The sequence below is a fragment of the Taudactylus pleione genome, unplaced genomic scaffold (genome assembly GCF_031769625.1).
Source record: "Taudactylus pleione unplaced genomic scaffold, aTauple2 ptg000005l, whole genome shotgun sequence".
NCBI classification, from domain to species: Eukaryota; Metazoa; Chordata; class Amphibia; order Anura; family Myobatrachidae; genus Taudactylus; species Taudactylus pleione.
Window position 1 is genome coordinate 15,076,750 of NW_028284408.1, and position 25,164 is coordinate 15,101,913.

Consider the following 25,164-nt stretch of genomic DNA (forward strand, 5'->3'; position numbering starts at 1 on the left):
CAATCTCACTCTCAGCTAAAATCACTTCTTAGTAAATTTGTGAGTTTGAGAAGCATCAAATCACCCGAGTTTCGGTGATAATAATTGAGTTGAAAAAAAACTCGGTCAGACTCGATTCTTAGTAAATTTACCCCTTATTGTCTCATTTATTATTAAGGCACCAATCTTGAAGCTGGTTGAAAGATTGTATGGTTTGCATCAGATTTAAATGCAATATAATATCAAGCTCAGGGGAGCACCCAAAAAATTTGACAATTTGATATAGCAGTCAGGCCAAGTCGAACATATAGGCGCCTTTTTATATTGTTATGATAAAAGAATGATACTCTGACCACTTTCTTTAAAGTTTGAATTTATATAAAATACCCTTTCCACTCACTGGATGTTGACAAAAACAAACACGTAAACTGATAAACACAGAGCATATGAAGGCAAAAAAAACATAACTTACAAAACAAAAAAGCAAATAAAGTATCAGTAAAGCATATCAAAACATCCTTCAAACAAAATTGCTCTTTAGTCAATAGATAGACTTTTGAGTGCAACCTGCTGTTGGGTAGCAGCAGTGCTCTTATTACTTTTTCAGCAGACTATTTCTGGTATAGATAAAATATGTCATCAGTCACCCCAAATATCAGGTATACTTTGCTCTGTTGCAGGTTCTTTTCTATATGTGAAGAGTAAAAACAATGTAATTGTTGATCATTACATGAACATTGGACTAATAACAACACAATTTTAAAAACTTAAAAAAATTCATCTTTGATGCATTTTAATACAGCATAAGAACAAATACAGAATAATGTAGCTAGCCAAATATAATGCAGTGCAAAGAAAAAACATTTCCCAGGTACAAATCTTCTCCTGCAAATCACCTCCACATGATCTACCCAGCAACTACCACTCTTTCAAGGAGTCTTCCTTTTCTTCCGGCTCATCATGGTAAGTCATTTGTGCTTTTTTTTAGAAAATACTCGTATGTTATGTTAACTCTATTCCTTATACAACATTCCAATAAACAGGCTGATCCTGCTTCCAATGTTAGCGGTTGGATAAGGAGGATCGGTTCAAAGGAATGTAAAGGATGCTCGTACAGGAGATATAGCATAAGACTAGAAAAACCATAGGCCATGGAACCAATGGTAACATGAGGCTGTTATTTTGATATGGTTCAAGCTCTTACCTTAGCCTGTAATATGTAGACAACAGGTAATACTGATTAGTGGAAACAAAAACATATTCCCCCAGCAGGGTTGATTGGTCAGCAAAACAGATTTACAGCCTATTTGATAAAAGAAATACACAGATAAATGAGTAACAGCGCTACCCCTTATGAACTCTAGATGTTGCGCTTGGTTCAGGCCAATGCCTAACCCACGTATCCTAGTACTGCAATGAATGATATACACTGGAAATTATAATATGACACAATCAAAGCGGATCCTTCTGTTTACTTAATAAAATGTCATGTGGACATTACATTACCAAACAATAACAAAGGTCTGCAATGCAAAGAACCTGCTGCGGGGTAAATGTATAAATGATGATTGAGTGTAACTGAGTACACTGTGTGTGAACTCTTAATAGGAAATGGGGGGATGGTGTAGTTCTTGAGGTGGGTGTGTATAGGGCTAGCGGCATCCCGCTCTGTCACCCATATAAGTCCAGATATAATTGTCCAGATAAATTATTCTAATGATGTGTTGCAATCGATGGTGGCCCGGGCTTTCTTCTTGGCAGAAGAGAGGAGAACCACCTGGGTGGCAGTGCATGATCTCTGGACCTTGGTCATGCAGGGCACAGTGAAGCGAGTGATATGTCTTTTTAAAGACTGTATCCTGCACTTCAACTTAGTGCCATGTCACTCCCTTGTATGGGGAGGGGAATCGTCAGACGCGATCACTCGTGACCTGATCTGGCTTCCCCCTCCTTGAACAGAGACTTACCTGTCTTCCTGTCCTCCCGTGTGGCCAGATCCCTCCTCCTTCTGCTCGAATGTCCTGCCTTCCATTTGGCGATGGCGGAGGCGGGCAACCGTCTGCGTTGTCCTTCTCCGATGCTGTTACTTCCTGGTCACGTGTGCGCTGCTGATCACGTGATTCAGCTGTGTATAGATGGGGATAGCAGTGTTCTTTGCTCGTGCAGTCCTGCACTTGCATGCATGAGAACTGTGATAGTCTTAATAGTCTGGTGTGTCTCCTTATGTCTCCAACGCGTTTCAACCATTAAAGGTCTTCCTCTGGGAGTAATAATGAATGGTAGTTTGTAAGGAAGTAGTTAAGTGCCCTTATGTTGCCCGCCTTCAAATCTGATTGGTCCTTATTTCCATATACGGATTGGTTGGCTGTTCAGTTACTCAACTGTTGTCTGACCAACTGTTGTCTGACAAACTGTTGTCTGCCAAAAGACTGTAGGTCTCTGTGTGACTCTGAATCAGGACCTCTCAATACAAAAATTCGACTTCTCAATACAAAAATTCGACACCAATACTCCCATATACAAAAAACTTATCAAGAATATATGACTAAGATCCATTCCAGAGACACAGGTCCTAATATAAGAGAAACTAGACATTCACCTCAATTATTATCAGATAGTTCTGATACCAATAGCGACAACACAAACTCCTTTTCCATATACAATATAGAAGAGGACAAATTCAGCCAGAACTTGGCAAGACGATCACTAGAACAAGGCTGGTTTGACAGCACCAGAATTATTCAATTTAAGCACATATGACAACAACATAGACATTAACCACGAGCTCACCAGTCAACCAAACACCGTAGTTAATAAGGACGCGAACAAGTCCCAAACATCACGTACAGATCTTTTTTTAGAACCAACAACAAACATCAGAGCAGTGACTTACACCGATCACCCACAAACACCATGTGCAGACCTTTTTTTAGAGTCAACAACAAATCCCCAACAGCGATCAAACAAATCTACAAAAAGAAAACTAGAAGGGGATGCAGAGGAGGAGAGAGACACAAAAAGACAGAACTCAAGACAGGAGAGAAGAAAGGACAGGACATATTCAACCTGAGTAGCATATCATTAAGCGATGATCACATATCAGTCTTGGACAAAGGCCTCAAGTTTGCTCCAGCCACGAAACTGGACAAATTTAATACTTATTTAGATATTCATAGGTTTACAAGAAAGTTAACACTAAAGAAATTCTTTCAAAAAACACCCATGGTACAGTATGTACCCGTCAACGACAATTGCCAACACATGGAACATAAACCAAACCCGAAGTTTTATCCCACATATGCAGCAGGACAGTATATAAATACATTCACAAGTCTACTTGAAAAAGATCTATGCAAGCTCAGTGAACGAAAACTCAGACACAAACAATTAAATATGACAAAAAAATAAATTACAGCAATGGAAGATTTGAAAAATAATAGGGAAATAGTAATAAAACCTGCGGACAAGGGGGGGGGGGGTATAGTGATCATGGACGTAGATACATACATCAAAGAAGCCAACAGAATACTCCAGGATAGAAATACATATGAAAAGTTGAACTGTAATCCGACAAAACCATTTCAGGAAGAATTAAGACAACATTTGAGAGTGGGACTAAATGAGGGGATTCTGACCAGTAAAGAGTTTGAATTTCTAGATACAAATCACCCAGTAATCCCGTTTTTTTACCATTTGCCGAAAATACATAAAGACTCAATAAATCCACCAGGTAGACCCATAATTTCTGAGATACAATCACTATCATCCAACCTATCCCAGTATGTAGATACATTTCTACAACCATATGTGAAGTCACAAAAATCATATTTAAGGGATACAATTGACATTTTATGTAGACTGAGGAACATCACCTGGCAAGATAATTACTGGCTAGGGACTAGTGATGTTACCTCATTATACTCAGTCATCCAACATTCATTGGGAACCGCAAGTGCAAAACATTTTTTGGACCAAGACCCGTCCATGACACCCAAACAGAGGGATTTCATAGTTGACAGCATAATGTACATTTTGACACACAATTATGTATGGTTCAATAATGACTACTACCTACAAGTAACCGGGACAGCTGTGGGGACGAGGTTTGTGCCGAGTTACGCAAATTTGTTCATGAGCCACTGGGAAGATCAAGATATATGGGCCAATCGCGAGCTCGACGCAAACCTCGTCCTATGGACCAGGTTCATAGATGATGTCTTTTTTGTATGGCAAGGAGATGAGACATCTATACAGAATTTTATTGGTTACATCAACAACAATAAACATAATTTACAATTCACCAGTTAGTACAGTAAAACAAATGTCACATTTCTGGATCTTAACATCTTCATTGTGGATAACCAGATACATACCAACACTCATAGTAAACCTGTTGACGTGAACAGTTTCATCTTTGCTAATAGCGGTCATCATCCAGATTGGCTAAATAGTATTCCCGTAAGTCAGTTTCAGAGAATCAAAAGAAACTGTTCTAGAGAGAGTGACTACTTGGAACAAGGGAACAAATTGAGAATGCAATTACAAGGGAAGAAGTATAAAGATACTAGAGTCGAGCAAACTTATGACAGATTCAGAAAGACAGATAGGGACAAGAACAAAACAAAGACAGTGGAAAATCTCAACAATAAAGAGATCTATTTTGTCACGGATTATAGTAGCAAAGCCTCCCAGGTCAAACAAATTATAAAAAAAAACTGCCAATATTAATGCAAGATGACATACTAGCAGAAGCACTCCCCAATGACCCCAAGATAGTGTTCCAGAAAGCACCAGACATTAAAACTAAACTAGACAAGAACCATCTAGCTCCCAAGGTGCAAAGACAAACTACCATAACTGAATCATGGAAAGATACGAGGGAAGGCAATAAAGGAGGATTCTACTTTTGTGGGACATGTGTAGCCTGTAAAAAAACAAACAGAAGGAACACAAAACCGATACATATGATTACATCCACATCCAATCAATTTATATGGAAGATCAGGGACAATATGACCTGCAACACCAAAGGGGTCATCTACATACTGACATGTCCTTGTAACAGGCAATACATAGGTTGCACCATCCACCCCCTCAAACAGAGGTTAGGAGAACATGTACGCAACATCATTTCGGGGTGTGAAGAGCATCCAATTTCCATCCATTTTAAACTATTCCATGGTTCTAATCCCAGGGGACTAGAGTTTGCAGCAATATGATCAGTGACACCAAATTGGAGGGGAGGGGACTACAATAGGCACATTACTAAGGAAGAACTGAGGGCGATCATTACCATGGATACCCTTACACCTAAAGGTCTAAATATAGATAATGAGGTGAGGTCTATCATTTGTGGGTAAACTACAGATCAGCTCTTGTGCACAGCATAATTAAGGAGTGATTCATGCAATACTATGCATCAAAGGAATTAGATAGACCATCACGTTTATCACAACAGCTAGATAAAGTGTAATTTCGTTAGTGAGCATAGGTTGTAGCAAGAATAGCTATTTGACATCTAGTCCAGTTCAACATTAGCATATATACCGGTAGGTGGGCCAGGTATTCTATATTATGTATTCACCATGTTTGCATAGAAATGGTTTGTCAACTGATCATGTGTCTTAGGAATGATAAATACACCACAGACTAAACATCACATTTAATGATAAGTAGAACTTTTGTATTGAGAGGTCCCAATTCAGAGTCACACAGAGACCTACAGTATTTTGGCAGACAACAGTTTGTCAGACAACAGTTGAGTAACTGAACAGCCAACCAATATGGAAATAAGGACCAATCAGATTTGAAGGCGGGCAACATAAGGGCACTTAACTACTTCCTTACAAACTACCATTCATTATTACTCCCAGAGGAAGACCTTTAATGGGTGAAACGCGTTGGAGACATAAGGAGACACACCAGACTATTAAGACTATCACAGTTCTCATGCATGCAAGTGCAGGACTGCACGAGCAAAGAACACTGCTATCCCCATCTATACACAGCTGAATCACGTGATCAGCAGCGCACACGTGACCAGGACGTAACAACATCGGAGAACGGAGAGTGTAACAGGGCGACCATTGCCGAACGGAAGGCAGGACATTCGAGCAGAAGGAGGAGGGATCCGGCCACACGGGAGGACAGGAAGACAGGTAAGTCTCTGTTCAAGGAGGGGGAAGCCGGATCAGGTCATGAGTGATCGCATCTGACGATTCCCCTCCCCAGACAAGGGAGTGACATGGCACTAAGTTGAAGTGCAGGTTACAGTCTTTAAATAGACGTATCACTCACTTCACTGTGCCCTGCATGACCCAGGTCCAGAGATCCTGCACTGCCACCCAAGTGGTTATCCTCTCTTCTGCCAAGAAGAAAGCCCGGGCCACCATCGATTGCAACACATCATTAGAATAATTTATCTGGACAATTATATCTGGACTTATATGGGTGACAGAGGGGGATGCCGCTAGCCCTATACACACCCACCTCAAGAACTACACCATCCCCCCATTTCCTATTAAGAGTTCACACACAGTGTACTCAGTTACACTCAATCATCATTTATACATTTACCCCGCAGCATGTTCTTTGCATTGCAGACCTTTGTTATTGTTTGGTAATGTAATGTCCACATGACATTTTATTAAGTAAACAGAAGGATCCGCTTTGATTGTGTGATATTATCATTTCCAGTGTATATCGTTCATTGCAGTACTAGGATACGTGGGTTAGGCATTGGCCTGAACCAAGCGCAACATCTAGAGTTCATAAGGGGTAGCGCTGTTACTCATTTATCTGTGTATTGTATCCAATGGAAAGGGGAGAACACCCTTTTGTATACAGCAGCTCCCGAGACAAAAAGTAGGTCAGCAGCCTAGTGCTCAGTACTACTTTCCTGTATTGATAAAAGAAATGCAGAGATCTCAGTTACATATATTTGCAAACATATGGTATGCCCCCAGCCATGGCAAAGTGTCTCTGCTCTGTTGGTACTACACTTAAGGATAATATCACTACTTTGGGTCATACATTTATGTATTTCTGGTAATAAAATGAATAGAGTACTAAGCTACAGCAACTTTAAAGAGTAAGCAAGACACATTATAGATACCTAACAGCTAAAAGCACTGAGAAAAAAAGAAAAGAACAAAGACAGATAGTTCAGCATCACATGCGGTATGGTTGTCAAACAGCATGGTAAAACATTGAGGGTACAGTTACCGTGCAGTAATGGGAAGACACCTGATTAGATAACAGCCAGTAAGTGTAAACTGTGGCTAGAGACTCAGGTTGTAGGTCCCTAAGTAACGGATTTCGCCACTCTTGTCACCATCATCCATTCCTGCAACAGAGGCCGCTGAAGCTTCTGAGTGAGCTCCGAAGGATGAATATTCTGGGTCCGAGCCGAGGCGCCCAGTAAGGAAGCTGGAGTGGGGTGTCCCAAAGACTTGAGCAAATGATGAGTGTCAGAGTGTGCCGGACACCGGTCATCACTTACCGGGTCCGGCAGCACTGGTTCCCTGATGGGCAGCAGGCGGAGAGATCCTGGCGCCCGCTGCTGATGACATCCCCTCAGGCTTCCTGTCGTGTCCTCCAGCGAGCGGCAGGCAGGGAGATCCCAGCGCTTGCTGCTGCGGGCTTCCTCTCTTGATTGTGTGCAGACGGTCGCGGTGCCCCTAGGGGCGCGCATGCCGTACTGCAAGTAGAAATTAGAAACAGGTCAGGATTAGGGACTTGCTGATTGGGACTGGGTTGAACCCTGACCTATAGAAAGAAGTTCCTGGGAGCACCTCTGTGCCAGAGTATAGGCTCCATTACCATACTCCAGTGTTCCTGTGTATATCCTGATTATTGGTTCTGACCTCGGCTTGTTCGTGAATCTGATTCTGCCTGATCCCCGGTTCTGCATTGATTATCTGGTTCTGACCTCAGCTATTCCCTGTGACCCATTTACACCTCCTCCCTGGTACCGTTTTATCTGTTTGGTTCTGACCCAGCTTGTCGACTATGCTAAAAGTCTCCTGCACTCCTACTAAGTTCACCAGCACCTGTATAGGGAAACCTAACTTGAGGGCCGCGACCTGTGTGTCGGACGCAGCCAAGTCCATACCTTCTGTGAGGGTCCCTGGTGAATACCGCCGGCACATTAGACCGTGCCTCAGGAATAGGTCTAGCCAATTCCTTGAATATGGGTTGCGTCCACTATCCGCCCGAGAGTTTGTGACAATGAGCCCCTTCCAGGGTTTTGGCACAAAAGGATTATATGCCAGGGAAGGTTATAGAAAGGAAAATCCATCTGTACAGCACTTTGTTATCCCTGAGTAGATTCTTCATGGGTTTGAAGTCTTTCCTCTTGAGAAGCGTTACTGGGGCAATGTCCTGGTATATTTGTAAGGAAGCTTCTTCTAACAACGCCCGAAGCATATTTTCTGGTCTAACACAGGATTGCCTTCTTAACAGTGTAGTAATGGCACCAGAGGATATAATATCTCTAGGTTGAAATGAATCCTGGGACACATGCCAAAGAGCTCTGTGTGCACTGTCATAGAGAAGGTGGTCCTCAGGGGTTGCGGGGATCAGATGGATAAAGAGCCTCTTGAGGTAGTCATCCAGTGAGGAAAGCTCAACTTCCTCAGGGATACCCCGAATTTGAAAATTATTATGGCTTGTTCCAATTTACTGATTCTACTGTTGGTTCTTGAAGAGAAACATTGAATGCCACAGGCAACGAATTTCCGCCTCCACGGGATGCAGTGAAGAAATCACGTCATTTTAGATTCGAGATGATCAGTCCTATTACCAAGATCATTAAATTCAGCTTTGAGAGAGCTAAAAGCTTTATTGACCTCTGCTTGGAACACCTGTACAGATAGTCTAATTTCCTGAACTTGACAAAAGAGAGATTTACGGGTTAGAGGTGAATGATCAGAGTCCTCCGAGTGGAAGTGGTCATGTTGGTGAGGGGAGGAATCTCTAACCATTTTGACATCAGTGTAAACAAATTTCTTGAGTTTGTGGTACAATTCTAACCCACCAGTTTTCCAGGCTCCCTTAAGCATGATATACAGGTGGGAAAGTGAGAATGTCACTGGGAATAAGTAGCAAAGTAGTGCAAAGTAGGAGGAGTAGAGGTAAATCATCACTGTAACATTGTGGGCTAGGACTTGAGGTCCAGATCAGTAGGGGAACTTTGGGTAGTTAAAGTGGGTGAATCTTAGAGATTTAGTAGGGCAATGTACTTAGAGTCCAGGAGCCCTGTCAGAGACGAATGGATGGTTCTGCAGGTCCAGCACATGACAATCTGAGCCAAAGAGACTGTCAGTAGACATAGACAATAGGGATGTGCAAGCTCGGATAGGTTCGAGTTTGCATGCCGAGTTCGGATTTTTCCCTCCAAAAATCGGGTCTCAGAAATAGGCAAAATGTCATCTTTCATGGACAAACATCATCTTCCATGGACAAAAGTCCATGGAAGATGATGTTTGTCCATGAAAGATGAAGTTTTGCCTCTTTCTGAGACCCGATTTTTGGAGGGAAAAATCCAAACTCGGCATGCAAACTAGAACCTATCCGAGCCTGCACATCCCTAATAGACAAGGGCAGATATGAAAGCCCCAGAGGATGGGACTGATAGCTGGGAAATCAGGGTACCAGCTGACAAATGGCACCTTCTTCTAAATAACCCCTTGTGGTGGAGAGGGGAGATGTCCTGTGGAGGACAGCAGTAGAGCCCCAGCAGCAAGCCCATGTATAGCTGTGACCTGTCAAGTACCACGGCTATAACAGTTGCAGTCACTGAGGTAAGAGGCCAAAGATAAATTCCAGGCTCTGGGCCCGCAGATTCTGCCGGAGCTCCCAGAAAGTGCGACTGCACAGTATGGCATCTTAGCCATGTCCCCAATTATGTATTTCTAAACTGAGAGGCAATGCAGCTGGAGCCATCCTGAGATCCTTCAACTTGGCACTACAGTTTCTGATTCCATGGGACAAATGTAATTGGGTGCAAGTTTATTGTGCGGGACAAACTCGGACCTTCTCGCACATTTGGAAAGTGCAAGTTTGTCCTGAAACTCGCAATTGTAATAGGGTGCATGCGAGTTAAACTGCCGATAAACTCGTGCCTTGCAATGCGACTTTCAGTACAAGGTACGAGTTACACAGAAGCCTTCACAGATCAATGAGATCCGTAAAGGCTACTGTCTGGAAAAAAAACCCTGAGAAAAAAACACTAAGTAACCATTAGTCAATGGTTGGAACCGCTCATTGGCTGAGAGAGATGGAGGCTCGCCTCTCTCAGCCAATGAACGCTCAGCTAATTAATTTCTATGTGAAATGCCGTGCCTGAGCCATAATTCCAGTCATAGCGTTTTTAGAGGATGCTACTTATGTCCGTGGCTATGGATTTTTCGGTTTGTGTTTTTCTGAAGACGTGGATGCCTACATGGACTGAAGAGGACTGCTGCATTAGTATAATAGTGCTAACACCACTGCTACCATGGTAGCAGCTGCGATAGCAATAGCATCTGACCTTAAATCACCTCCTGAGATCACTGCCTTTCTATTATCATGTAGGATGTAATTCTCTTTTGTTGGGGATGTTGTCAAAATACGACAATGACAATGTCTTTATTAGTAAAAGGGGGAGTTGTCATAATACTTGGTTAATGCTGAATAAAATATTATCTATAAATTGCAGGTATTCCATTAGAGCTGAACACTGCTCCTAGTGGAATATTCTTTTGGAGAAAATTCTGAATACTTTATTACTTTATCAAGTAATATGTTGAAGTATCAATTCAACACATATGTAAAAAATACGAATAAGTTCTTTCAATAGTAAAAGGTTAAATTATGCAAAATAAAAATAAATAAAACCAAGGCATGCGTGACATTGTGCCGCACCGCTGAAGAGAGGACAGAGGAGCCGCAGCCCACGAGAGCACTGCAACAGCAAGGTAAGAAGGGGGAATTGGGGGCACAGAAGGAAGCCTGCTGGGGCTGGCTGGAGAGTGGGGACTTAAAAGGGGTCTTCTGGATTTGGCTGTGGAGTGGGGGACATAAAAGGCTGGGGCTGGCTGGGGGGTGGGGGACATAAATAGCTGGGAATGGCTAGGGAGTGGGGGACATAAAAGGCTTGGGCTGGCTTGTGAGTGAGGACATAAAAGGCTGGGGAGTGGGGATGTAGAAAGGTGACTGCTGGGGCTGGCTGGGGAGTGGGGGCACAGAAGGGGACTGGCTGGGGAGTCTGGATTTAGAAGAGGGCCTGGCTGGGGAGTGAGGGACATAAAAGGCTGGGGAGTGGGGGCACAGAAGGGTGTTTTCTGGGGTTGGCTGGGTCAGTGGGGACATAGAAGGGGAGCTGCTGGGGAGATGGGACATTAATGGGTGGGGACTGGCTAGGGAGTGAGAACATAAAAGGCTGGGGAGTGGGGACATAGAAGGAGAGCTGCTGGGGCTGGCTGGGGAGTTGGGGACATAAAAAGCTAGGGCTGGCTGGGGAGTGGGGACACAGAAGGGGACCTGCTGGGGCTGGCTGGGGAGTGCGTATTTAGAAGAGAGCCTGGCTGGGAGTGGGGGACATAAAAGGCTGCAGCTGGCTGGGGAGTGGGGACACAAAAGGGGAGTGGGGATGTAGAAGAGGGGCTGGCTGGGGAGTGGGGATGGCTGGCTGGGGAGTGGGGATTTAGAAGAGGGGTTGACTGGGGAGTGGGGATGTAGAAGGGGTCTGCTGGGGCTAGCTGAGGATTGGACATAGAAGGGGACCTGCTGGGGCTGGCTGAGGAGATGGGCCATTAAAGACTGGGGCTGGCTGGTGAGTGGGGACATAAAAGGCTGGGGAGTGGGGATGTAGAAGGGGGCTGCTGGGGCTGGCTGGGGAGTGGGAACATAGAAGGAGAGTATCATGATTGGTGCTTGTGAGTTACCTGTCTCAGGTGATGAACTGGATTCTCTGGAGGCCGGCTGGACCGGAACCATGGGTGATATAGATAGCTCTATTTACAAGACTTGTGTAGCAGTGAAAACTGCCTTTGATGATAAGTGACAGGAACTAGAGGAACCGGACTGGGACCGGCAGGAAGACTTGTTGAATTGAACTGATGAACTAAGAACTTGACTCTGGTCTGGAACAACGTGGACTGAACTGATGAGCTTGGAACTTGACTCTGGACTGGAACAACGTGACAGTGGCTGAAGGGAAGTCAGGTAATGCTGAGACGAGGGCTAAACAGGGTAATCTGGAATTTCTGTGACAAAGGCTGGAACACAGGTGCAGGCTGGATGAGTAATAGGGAAATACAGGTTCAGGAAGGAATGGGTAGGTTTGGGATTTAGGTTCAGGGAGGTAGTAGGTAGGTAAGAGGAGCAGGAGTTGATCCACAGCAGGAAGCAAGGCAGGGTGACACGATGCAGGTTTACAGAGTGCCAGGGACCAACCAGGAGTAGGACTAGCAGCAGAGCACAGGCCAGGTATTGCTGTAACAGGATGTCTGGATGCCAGGTATTACTGTAGCAGGTTTTCAGGGATACACTTGAATGCAGAAACAGCATGAACCATACACCACGGGAAGACAAGATGTTCAGGCCCAGAATGCTATCAGGAGAGGATATATATACCATGGGTCTGGCAGCAATTGGTGGATACGGACAGGTGGTCTGGCAGTAGCATTCTGAGTGGTGGAAGGCACAACATGCAGAGGAAGTATTCATCTCTGCAGCTCTGAGAATCAGAACCACACCTGCGATTCCAATTAGGGCTAGCAGTGCTCACAGACAGAGGAGAGGCCAGGTGCAATAATTAGAGCAAATCCTCCAGGCAAATTACACACACAGATCCATGGGCAGCTGACGGGTAAGTCTCAAGGCAAAAAAGGTGACAACTAGACAGGGTCGTGACAGAGAGCTGCTGGGGCTGGCTGGGGAATTGGGGGACATAAAAAGCTAGGGCTGGCTGGGGAGTGGGGGCACAGAAGGGGACCTGCTGGGGCTGGCTGGGGAGTGCGGATTTAGAAGAGAGCCTGGCAGGGGAGTGGGGGACATAAAAGGCTGTGGAGTGAGGACATAAAAGGCTGGGGAGTGGGGATGTAGAAGGGGGGGCTTCTGGGGCTGGCTGGGGAGTGGAGACATAGAAGGGGGTCTGCTGGGATTGGTTGCAGAGTGGGGACATAGAAGGGGGGCTACTGGGGCTGGCTGGGGACACAAAAGGTGGACTGCTAGGAATGGAGACATAGAAGGGAGCAGTGTTTTCCCCAGGCTGTTTTTAGCGGGTGCACCACCCGGCAAGAAACAGTCTACAACCCGGCACTTTGGGAGCCTGCAAGCGGGGACAGTATCTGGGAGCTGTATAAAAAGGACCAGATCCTACAGACTTTGCAGCTTTTTCATAATCAGATGACTGGGTCTCTAATAACAAGAGAATAATTAATATATAAAATGTTATTTCAAGTTTAAAACATTATAAGGTCAGGGTTTAAAACATTTTAGTATTGCGAAGGCCCACACCCGGCTACTTTTTGATGCCACCCGGCTGGAAAGCAATTTCTGGGGAGAACGCTGGGGAGGCTGCTGGAGCTGGGAACACAGAAGGGGGCTGGCTGGGGATACAAAGGGGGCTATCTGGGGATAGGGACACAGAAAGAGGGCTGGCTGGGGACACAGAAGGGGAACCACTAGGGATGGGGACACAGAAGGAGAGCTGGCTGGTGCTAAGGACACAGAAGGGTGGCTGCTGGTGCTGGCTCTGGACACAGAAGAGGGGCTGCTGGTGGTGGAGATGCAAAAGGGCGGCAGCTGGAGCCAGGGACACAGATGGGGGACTGGATGGGGGCACAGGAGGATGAATGCTAGTGATGGGGACACAGAAGGGGAACTGCTGGGGATGGAGACACAGAAGTGGGGCTGTTGGAGCTAGGGACAGAGAAGGGGGGCTGGCTGCACTGCTGGGCTTGCAGAAACACTGAGGTTGGGGTTGCCCTGCATTTATTACACTTCTAACACAATCTTAGCAGCCAAGCAGCCTTGCTTAGCTCCCCTCTTCCTCAGTCATGTCAGGGCAGGCTGATGTGAGCTATATTGCAGGGGTGTTAGTTGAAGGTAAGCAATTTGCTGGTACTGCCTATGGCGATGTAAGGTGAATATTGATGGAAGGGTTAGGGTGCTGTGATGGGATGAATAATGAAGATGGGGGAGATATAATGATATAATGAAGGGAGGAGAGTGCATTGAAGTGGGGAAGTGCTATGAGAGGAAAACATTGAAGGTGAAAGGACGTTGTGTCCAGACCTGCCTACTGATTCTCTCATCCTGTCAACCACAACATCTGCCCCACATACCCTCACCCTATCACCTACCAGACCTGTCCCCGCACACTAACCCTGTTGCTTACCATACCCATCTCTGCATACCCTGTCATCCACCAGACCTGTATCCAAAGACTCTCTGACCCTGCCAAACACCAGACCTATGCTGCCCATGGCTTCTGCTACTAACAGGTTAGGTCATCATCTGTGCGGGGGCTGGGATGTATTTTTTTTCCTGTGGGGGCCAATGTGTGTGTGTTTATTCCTGTGGGGCCAATTTTTTTCCTATGGGCACAAATGTGTTTTGTTTTTATCCATGAGAGCAATGTTTTTTTTTCCTGGTGTGTGGTGGGGAGGGGAGTGCTGTGAGGTGGTAGTGAAGGGTGGAGTGCTGTGTGGTGGGGAGGGGAGTCCTGTGAGGTGGCAGTGAAGGGGAAGTGCTGTGTGGTGGGCAGGGGAGTGCTGTGAGGTGACAGTCAAGGGGGATTGCTGTGTGGTGGGGAGGGGAGTGCTGTGAGGTGGCAGTGAAGAGGGGAGTGCTGTGTGGTGGGGAGTGCTGTGAGGTGGCAGTGAAGGGGGGATTGATGTGCAGTGGGGAGGGGAGTGCTGTGAGAAGGCAGTGAAGGGGGAATGCTGTGTGGTGGGGAGTGCTGTAAGGTGTCAGTGAAGGGGGGGGTGCTGTGTGGTGGGGAGGGGAGTGCTGTGAGGTGGCAGTGAAGGGGGGATTGCTGTGTGGTGGGGAGGTGAGTGCTGTGAGGTGGCAGTGAAGGGGGGAGTGCTGTATGGTGGGGAGTGCTGTGATGTGGCAGTGAAGGGGGGAGTGCTGTATGGTGGGGAGTGCTGTGAGGTGGCAGTGAAGGGGGGAGTGCTGTGTGGTGGGGAGGGGAGTCCTGTGAGGTGGCAGTGAAGGGGGAGTGCTGTGTGGTGGGCAGGGGAGTGCTGTGAGGTGACAGTCAAGGGGGGATTGCTGTGTGGTGGGGAGGGGAGTGCTGTGAGGTGGCAGTGAAGAGGGGAGTGCTGTGTGGTGGGGAGTGCTGTGAGGTGGCAGTGAAGGGGGGATTGATGTGCAGTGGGGAGGGGAGTGCTGTGAGAAGGCAGTGAAGGGGGAATGCTGTGTGGTGGGGAGTGCTGTAAGGTGTCAGTGAAGGGGGGAGTGCTGTGTGGTGGGGAGGGGAGTGCTGTGAGGTGGCAGTGAAGGGGGGATTGCTGTGTGGTGGGGAGGTGAGTGCTGTGAGGTGGCAGTGAAGGGGGGAGTGCTGTATGGTGGGGAGTGCTGTGATGTGGCAGTGAAGGGGGGAGTGCTGTATGGTGGGGAGTGCTGTGAGGTGGCAGTGAAGGGGGGAGTGCTGTATGGTGGGGAGTGCTGTGAGGTGGCAGTGAAGGGGGGGAGTGCTGTGTGGTGGGGAGTACTGTGAGGTGACAGTGAAGGTGGAGTGCTGAGTGGCGGGGAGGGGAGTGCTGTGAGGTGATAGTGAAGAGGGGATTGCTGTGTGGTGGGAGTGCTGTGAGGTGGCAGTGAAGGGGGGGTGCTGTGTGGTGGGGAGTGCTCTGAGGTGGCAGTGAAGGGGGGATTGCTGTGTGGTGGGGAGGGGAGTGCTGTGAGGTGGCAGTGAAGGGGGGATTGCTGTGTGGTGGGGAGGGGAGTGCTGTGAGGTGGCAGTGAAGGGGGGAGTGCTGTGTGCTGGATAATGAAAAGGACAGTGAGTGCTCTGAGGTGGACAGTGGGTGCTGTTAGAGGGGCAGTGAGGGAGTCAACGAGTGAGCTGTGAGGGGTCAGTATTATATGGAAGCAATTGGCAGTGAGACAGCTGTGGAGGGGCAATCAAGGAGATATGCAAGGGCAATGAGACAACAATGGAGGGGGTAATCAAAGTGATATGGAGGGAGGGGGCAATGAGATAGCTATGGAGGGGGCAGTAATATAGATATGGGCAGGGAGAGGGCAGGCAGGCAGTTGCAGATTCAGGGGGAGGGATCTAAATTATTTGACACTTTTAAATGCAGGTATTTATTCCCCATCTCTTTTCCAGACAGGTCTGAAACTTTCCAAGATTTAGACAACTACCAACGGAGCTTAGAACACCAGCTGGCAGGTAGGACATAAATTGTCTTGGCCTTGGTTATTGTATGCACTCAGCGTAATGAAAATGAGGACATGGCTCGTGGGTATGGCATTCCCTGTGAGGCCACGTCCTTGCTATGTGGATACATCCACTTTTCCAGGAACTTCGGCGCGTGTAAAACACCACCCACCCCACACTTTCCCCTACCGTGGTGCACCCCTGTCAGTTTGTTCTGGTTTTTAGTGGCCCAACCAATTAATAAGATACCAATAGTATGGATCTGCCATATGCTGAGTCAGCCCACCCCTGCCCTCACCCCACTATATTTATCATTTGCAGGTGCTGCAGGGTTCTCTCTCCTGTTCTGTCCCGTCTCCATCATTGCAGTGGGAGCCTTTGGGGGAGGAAGTGTGTGTGTGTGGGGGGGTGAGAAGCGTGCACACTGCTCATGACAGACATCGGACAGGTCAACATTGATTTATTATATAGATTCAAAGGAAGGGGAGAGAGATGGGCATGTTCCCATGCCATTGCAAAGGAACTTCATCCCCAATGCGCCTAATTGAGCATTGAAAGACTTAAAAGAAGTGTTGCAACATAACCCCCAAACCAAGAGTTGAACGTACGACTGAAGTTCTTTTGCACTGTGCAAGCTCTGGAAGTGAACGTATGTAAGTATGGGTGATACATAGACCTGGGCATTTAGTACACATAGAGGGCCTGATTCAGAGACTTTCACAAAGCCGATATTTAAGCAGATCGAGCGATTGTTTGGCATTGCATGTTCAAGATAGCTGCAGTTGCATTGTACAGAGGAACCACTTGCAATGTGAGTCAGCGTTTGGGGTTGGTGTTTAGAAAAAAGTAGGAGCGTCAGACAGTGTAAACACCGTTTCATGGGCGTGCATAAATTAGCCATTGTGATCTCCTTCATGAGCATGAGAGCTCTCTGCGTGTCAGGACAGCTGCAGTGATGGGGCTGGTCAGACTTGATGTGCCCGATGTGCGTCGATGTCAGATGTTTACGCTGTTGCACGTCATTAGATGGATATAAGAAGGCAGTAGTGGGCGTCACTATTTTTGGCTACAATTTGGTAGACATTAGCATATTTTAACAATTGCGATCCATGAGAGAATGCAGTTGTGATTGTATTAACGTAAATCTCGGAATACACATTTCACTTACATCAGTAAGGGCGTGTCACTGCAACTGTGATCTACTCAGAAATGGACATAATTGAAAATACGTCTGTTTGGATGTTTATCTTTTGCACCTGGTATAGGGTAGATGTAAGTATGGATTGATAATGATGATTAGTAGAAAACTATATGTACACATGTGGGTGGTTGCATCTCGAGATGTGTACAATTCTACATGTGTACACACCCCGCGTTATAGACGGAGTAGGGTTATAGCTTGTGTTGCTTAGCATGTTGTGTGGGACCAGCCATATCAGCAGCCTCTAGATGCAGCTTTTATCTAGCCATATAGGCATATATCTAGCCATATAGGCAATAAGCTCCCTATTTACATACAGTAGATTGTCACAGTGCGCTGGATGCCGGAACACACTTACCGGGTCCGGCAGCGCTGGTCTGTGAGGGGACAGCGGGCGGGGTGTTCCTGGCACCTGCCGCTGGTCCCCATTGCTCATTCTCTCTCCTGAGGCAGGTGGGCATGGCTCCCTACAGAAGTGCGCCCGCCTGTTAAATATTTAAAGGGCCCATACACGCCCCTTTTGTGATGTCACAGGAAGTGACTGAAGTTGCTCTGCATACATAAGGGAGACTTTGAGTATAGTCTCCATACCATACTCCAGCGTTCCTGTGCATTACCTGTTATTCTGATCCCGTCCCTGGCTTGTTGTGACTCCGATTTCATCTGACTCCCTGGTACCGCATCTAATATCTGGTTCCGACCTTGGCTATTCCCTGTGCCCTGATTACGTCTGCTCCTGGTACCATCTCGCCTGTTGGTATTTGACCCGGCCTGTTGACTACGTTTATTCTTCTGCCCTTCATCCAGTGAGCACCAGCACCTGTATAGGGGAACCTAATCTGAGGGCCGCGAATGTGTGTTGGACGCAGCCAAGTCCTTGCGAGGGTCCCTGGTGAATACCGCCAGCACATTAGACTCCATGCCTCAGGCATAGATCTAGCCAATTCCCAAAATACGGGTCGCATCCATAATCCGTCCGAGAGTTTGTGACAGAATGCTCTGGCCCAAAAAGAAACATGGATGCTTCTGGTAATCTTTCAACTCAAGATCTATTGGAAAACCTCCTCGCTAGAGTCGAGAACCAGGAACAAGACCAGGCCCAAATTATGCAGTGCCTTCAGACGCTTATGCAACAGGTGGGACCTGTTCAGCCACCTCCGGTACAACCAGCTCCACCTCCTGTGGTGTCCGTACAAGCTGTAGGAACTTCAGCTCCATTACGAATTCCGAACCCCACCAAGTATGATGGGGATCCCAAAGGTTGTCGGGATTTTTGAATCAATGTTCCATTCAGTTTGAAGTTCAGGCCGCAAACTTTTCCTCCAAGAGAACGAAGGTGGCTTATGTTGTTTCGCTGCTGTCCGGACAGGCGTTGGCATGGGCATCTCCATTATGGTAGAGAAACGACCTCTGGTAAATGACAATACTAAGTTCATAGCGGCTCTTCGGAAAGTCTTTGATGAGCCCGGACGAGTGTCCTCTGCAAGTTCGGCCATTCTGCAATTGAAACAAGGCAACCAGACTACTGGGCAATACGCCATGCAATTCCAGACCTTGCCCCTGAATTAGGGTGGAACAACGAGGCCTTGCTAGCAGCATTCATGCAAGGTCTGTCAGAACAAATCAAAGACGTATTGTCATCCAGGGAATTACCAACCACATTGGATGATCTGATCACTCTGTGTATCCGGGTGGATCTCCGCCACAGAGAAAGAGCGCGAGAAAAACAACAGTCTAGATGCTTTAACTTCAAACTTGCTCCTCATTTCACAGCCCTGGCTGAGGTTCCAGGAGAACCTATGCAGATCAGGAAGTCACGTTTACCTGCTGCAGAGAGAGAAAGAAGGTTCCGGAATAAGCTGTGTTCGTATTGCGGAGAACCAGGACATCTTCTCTCAGGATGCCCTAAAAGTCCAGGAAACGAGAAGGCCTAATTGATCGAGGGGTGGTCAGATTAGGTGCATTTCAGCACACCCCAAAAGGGAACATTTCCTCCCAGTTTACTATTGACATGATGCTGGTGTCAGACAAACCATCTGATGTTGTTAAGGCCTTTTTAGACTCTGGTGCCGATGGCAATTTCATCTCAGCAAAGAAAGTCCAGGAGTTAGGCATTCAAAGTATACCATTGGAGGCACCACTCTGCATCATCGAAGTAGACGGCAACAAGCTTCCTATGGCTACCATTCACTCCAGGACTTCAGAGGTCATCATGCAAGTTGGAGCTCTTCATAAGGAATTTATTTTGTTTTACATACTCCCGACAGCAGAAAATCCAATTGTTCTGGGTCTTCCGTGGCTACGCAGGCATGCTCCTATTTTGGATTGGAATGAACCTCAAATTCTGTCATGGGGATCACAGTGCCATCAGTCATGCTTACCATCCATCAAACCACCACCACGTGTCATCCACAGTTCAACCATCTCCCCAGAGACTTCACTTCCTGCTCCATACCAGTCCGTTGAGGAAGTATTCAGTAAGAAAGCCCCAGAGACACTTCCGTCCCATAGGAAGTGGGACTGCGTTATAGACTTACTTCCAGGGAAGATGCCTCCTCGAGGAAGAGTGTTTCCTCTTTAGCTTCCTGAAACTCAGGTGGTGTCCAAGTACATCCAGGAGAACCTGGAACGCGGTTTCATCAGAGAATCAAAATCACCTGCAGGAGCGGGGTTGTTTTTTGTTTAAAAGAAAGATGGTGGATTGAGACCATGCATAGACTATCGGGGCCTGAATGCCATTACTGTTAAAGATCGATACCCACTACCACTGATCTCTGAACCTTTTGATCGCATAAAAGGAGCAAAGATTTTTTCCAAGTTAGATCTCCGTGGTGCCTATAACTTAATCAGAATTCAGGAAGGGGATGAGTGGAAGACGGCCTTCAACACACGTGATGGACATTCCGAATATTTGGTTATGCCTTTTGGGTTGAGCAATGCTCCTGCAGTTTTCCAAAAGTACATGAACAACATTTTTCGAGACCTGTTATACAAGTATGTCGTGGTGTATCTGGATGATATCCTAATCTTTTCCAAGGACTTAATGAGTCATCGTGAGCATGTATGCGAAGTGTTGTCATGACTACGGACTAATCGACTTTTTTGCAAACTGGAAAAGTGCTTCTTCGAACAAGAGGAACTGCAGTTTCTGGGTTACATTATTTCGGGTTCTAAACTTCAAATGGATCCTGAGAAGCTTTCCGCCATTGTTAACTGGCCTCAACTGGTGTGATTAAAAGCAATATAGCGTTTTCTTGGCTTCTGTAACTTTTACCGGCAGTTCATCAGGAGTTACTCATCTGTTGCTGCTCCAATTACCGCTCTCACCAAGAAGGGTCAAGATAACCGGGTGTGGCCGCTTGAAGCAGAGGAAGCATTTAATCAATTGAAGCAATGTTTTATCTCCGCACCTATTTTGAGACAGCCTGATTGTGATAAGCCTTTCTTCCTGAAGGTAGATGCTTCTACAGTCAGAGTAGGCGCAGTACTTTCGCAGAAGAATAAGGATGGGAAGTGGTATTCCTGTGGCTTCTTTTCCCGCAAGTTTTCAACCCCAGAGAAAAACTATGCTGTTGGGGACAAAGAACTGCTTGCCATCAAGTTGGCTTTACAGGAGTGGCGATACCTGCTGGAGGGGGCAAAAATTCCTGCGGTGGTCTACAAAGACCACAAGAATCTTACGCACCTCAGAACATATTCACTGTCTAAACTATCGTCAGTCCAGATGGTCTGTGTTTTTTGATCATTTTAATTTGGTAATCATCTATTGTCCGGGCAGCAAAAATATCAAAGCTGATGCCTTGTCTCGGGCATTCAGTTCCGCTGAGGAAGATGAAGTTCGGGCGAAAAAGCTAATTCTGAACCCAACGTGCTTCCTAGAGGTAACCACTAAGGTCAAGATACCACCAGGGAAGTCATTTGTGCCACCTAAACTCCGTGCAAAGCTGTTACATTGGGCACATGGTTCGCACTTTTCTGGCCATTTGGGGGTGAAGAAAACTCTGGAGTTAATCCTTAGGAATTATTGGTGGCCTACTATCCATCAAGATGTCAAGGATTTTGGGGGTGTGGCCTGACTGCAGACCTGAGTGGCAGCACTGTACGGGAGCTCCGTCCGAGGAAGCCTGTAAACCCCTTCCTCAGCATATAAAGGGACTTTTTTTTTCCCCCACATACTGGCTGTGGTGGAGCTAGGTGCAGGGGAAGTGAAATTAGCCTTCCCGGAATCGTTGGTGCGGAGGCGGGAGACCAGAGGCCTTCTCGCGCCAGAAGCCGCGGCCTAAATTTTGGGTCATCTGCCCGCGGCGGATCGTGGAGTGCCGCGCGGCTTGACGAAACTCCACACGGAGCTGCCCTGCGGCTGCCGTGGATGCCGGGTCGCCTTCTACTAGCCGCTGTCCCCCGCCGGCCGACCTTATCCCTCTGAGTGGATCTACTTACCATCCGGGTGCCGCGGATCGTGGCCTGGAGCTCCGGCGGGGTCCCGCGTGGCGCTGCTGTAACGGGCGCTGCCCGGCGCTCCTGGTCGCGGTGAGTGCGTCCCCTGGTCCTTGCTTTCCTCAGCTGTGCCGGTTCTCTCCTCTCCCAGGGCTGCTGCTGACCAGACTCCATTAGACGCCTCTGAGGAGGCCGAGGGCGCCATTTTGGATCAGGGCTACATGCCCATAACATACTTGCTTCTTGCTGGTTCTGCACTTATCAACTTTCTGTATGCCCTATCCATTCCAATACTACAATCCCCCTATTGGATGAACATTGCATTCCTCTATATCTTCCTCATACCAGGATAATAGCATACATTGCTGTCATGTTTTTTCAGTGATTTACTTTCTCATCCCTATGAGACCTCCACAGCCCATATTTACCTAATACTACACTGTTGGTAACAGTAACCATCTATCTTCCCATATTTGCTATACGAAGACGCCAGTATGCCCAACAAAAGAGGCAAGTTGTCTACTCTCGCGCCTCCTATTAAATTTGTAGCACAGAGAACCACCGATTCTTCTTCTACTGGGAAATCTCCGCTGACAACTAAGGCTGTTCCTTCTCCTGTCCCTGACGTTAACCTTGATATTTCTGCTGATGCTCCGCTTACTGTCCGCACTCTTCACCAAATGCTTCAGGCATTCCGCACGGACCTTACCTCTGACTTTCAAGTGTCTATTAAGCAACTCACTACTGAAGTGACAGGTATTGGAGACCGCACGAATAACTTGGAGACTAAGATGCAAGAACTAGTCTCCTCGCATAATGACCTTCTAACCTCTCACAATTCGGTCCTTACGGAGTTGACGGCGGTCAAAAACAAATTGGCAGATTTAGAAGATAGATCCCGGAGGAACAACGTTAAAATTAGAGGCGTCCCGGAATCGGTATCAAATTCAGAACTTCAGTCCTTTGCTTTAAATATCTTTCAGAAACTATTGCCATCTGTAGAAGTTCGGGACTTATTGATCGACCGCATTCATCGCCTACCTAAGCCCCGCTCAGCTCCAGCAGGTTCTCCCAGAGACGTTCTCCTGCGACTTCACTTCTTTCACATCAAAGAAGAGATACTCAGGGCGGCACGTGATTCGACAGATGTGGAAGTCCTTAATAACCTACAGTTGTTTCCTGATCTCTCGATTCATACTATAAATACACGGAGGACATTCCAACCTCTTACGAAGGCGCTTCGGAATAACGACATCCAGTATAGATGGGGGTTCCCGGTGAAGCTCCTAGTACGAAAAGATGGCTCGACATTTGTAATCTCTTCCCCGGAAGCTGGCGTTAAATTACTAGCAGAATGGGAGATTCCGGTCTCGATCCCTACACCTTCACAAGCTCTCCCTATCCAATCGGAGTGGTCTCGAGTGGGATGAAGCCGATTTTTGCTGCCTTTTCTGAAATCCCTTCCATTTTTCTTTTTTCCCAACGTCAGAACTCTGTTTCTTTCATAGATACAGATTTGGATTTCTTTTGCAGTTGTTTCATGTTATGTCGTTTCATAAGAACTTACTGGTGTAAAGGTCTGTTGTTTATTTACAACTTCTGTGTATTGTTTTGTTTACAATAAGTGGTTTACTGTTTGACTACAATAATCCCTTTCCCCTCCTCCTATCCTCTTTTCCATCATAATATGTATTGGGACTATCTCCCTGTTGTTAGGATGGAGAGGGGTAGGTAAATATGTTATATCATTATATGTTTATATTATGTCTCATAATAGGTCTCAGGGATGGGTATTGTCACGACCCGCCCCACATGTTAACCATGTTGCCGTATTGTTTTCTCACGGCAACTACTGTGGCCCGATATACCGGGCCTTTTGGGTTCTCTATTTTTCTTTTTTACCTTAGTTTTTTATTTTTCTCCTTCTTCTTTTTTTTTTTTATGTACATCTGTAACTTTTCCTTTTTGTTTTGCTGCTGTCTGACATGTATACTTGGAGGAGCTTACATTATGCACTGTTTTCAATGTCCCAATGGTTAAGGTTCTTTCGCTAAATGTCAAGGGGCTTAATTCCCCACAAAAGAGACGCTTGGCTCTTTCTACTTTTCATCATCATAAGGCTAATATTGTAGCTCTCCAGGAGACACACTTCTCATCCTCAGCCCCCCCCGTATTTAAGGATCATAGATACCCTGTATGTTATACTGCTAAAAGCCCTCTCAAACGTAATGGAGTTGCTATACTGTTCCATGTTAACACTCCATTTGAATTACATAGGAAAGTGGAAGATGGGAATGGCAGGTTTCTTATTCTCATTGGGAAAGTTGAGGAGACTTTAATTACTTTAGTATCTTTATATGCCCCCAATTCCCGACAGGTTCCCTTTTTACGAGACACCTTTGAGGAAATATCTAAAGTTAGACAAGGTGCTCTCATTTTGCTGGGTGACTTTAATTTAGTCCTCGATCCTAAACTAGACAGGTCCTCGCCGCAGGGACATTCCTCTTCCCCTCGTGTAACGGGCCCATCGCTGGCCTTTAAGAAATTATTGGCGGAATATGATTTGTATGACGCTTGGCGTACTTATCTACCTGATGAGAGGGATTATACCTTTTACTCTTCGGTCCACAATAGTTACTCCAGAATCGATTTAGTCCTTCTGGATAAACGAACTCTACAATCTACTAAAAAGGTTAAAATCCTCCCTATTGCTTGGTCTGACCACGCGCCTGTCCTGTGGATTTGGAGTATAGGCAAACACATTTCCTCTAAGCGTCCCTGGCGCCTTCCTGAGTATCAATTAAAAGACTCAGAGACTCGGCAGGCCCTAACAGATTCTCTTAAATTATATATTCAAACTAATTCCCCTACCGATACTTCTGTTTTCACACATTGGTGTGCCTTAAAAGCAGTACTCCGTGGTACTTCCATTCAAAAAGGAGCTCAATTTAAGGCTCGCTCTCGTGAATTACAGAATAATCTGGAAACGTCCCTTCGGTCCTTAGAGTCCCAAAATCAAAATCATCCCACTAGAGCATTGCGCAAACAACTCCAAGAAGTGCGAACGCAACTCCAAAAGCTCTTTATCTCACGTATGCAGGCGGCTTTTTCACGTTTACGACACAAGTTCTATACGGCCGGTAATAAAGCCTCCCGCCTACTAGCC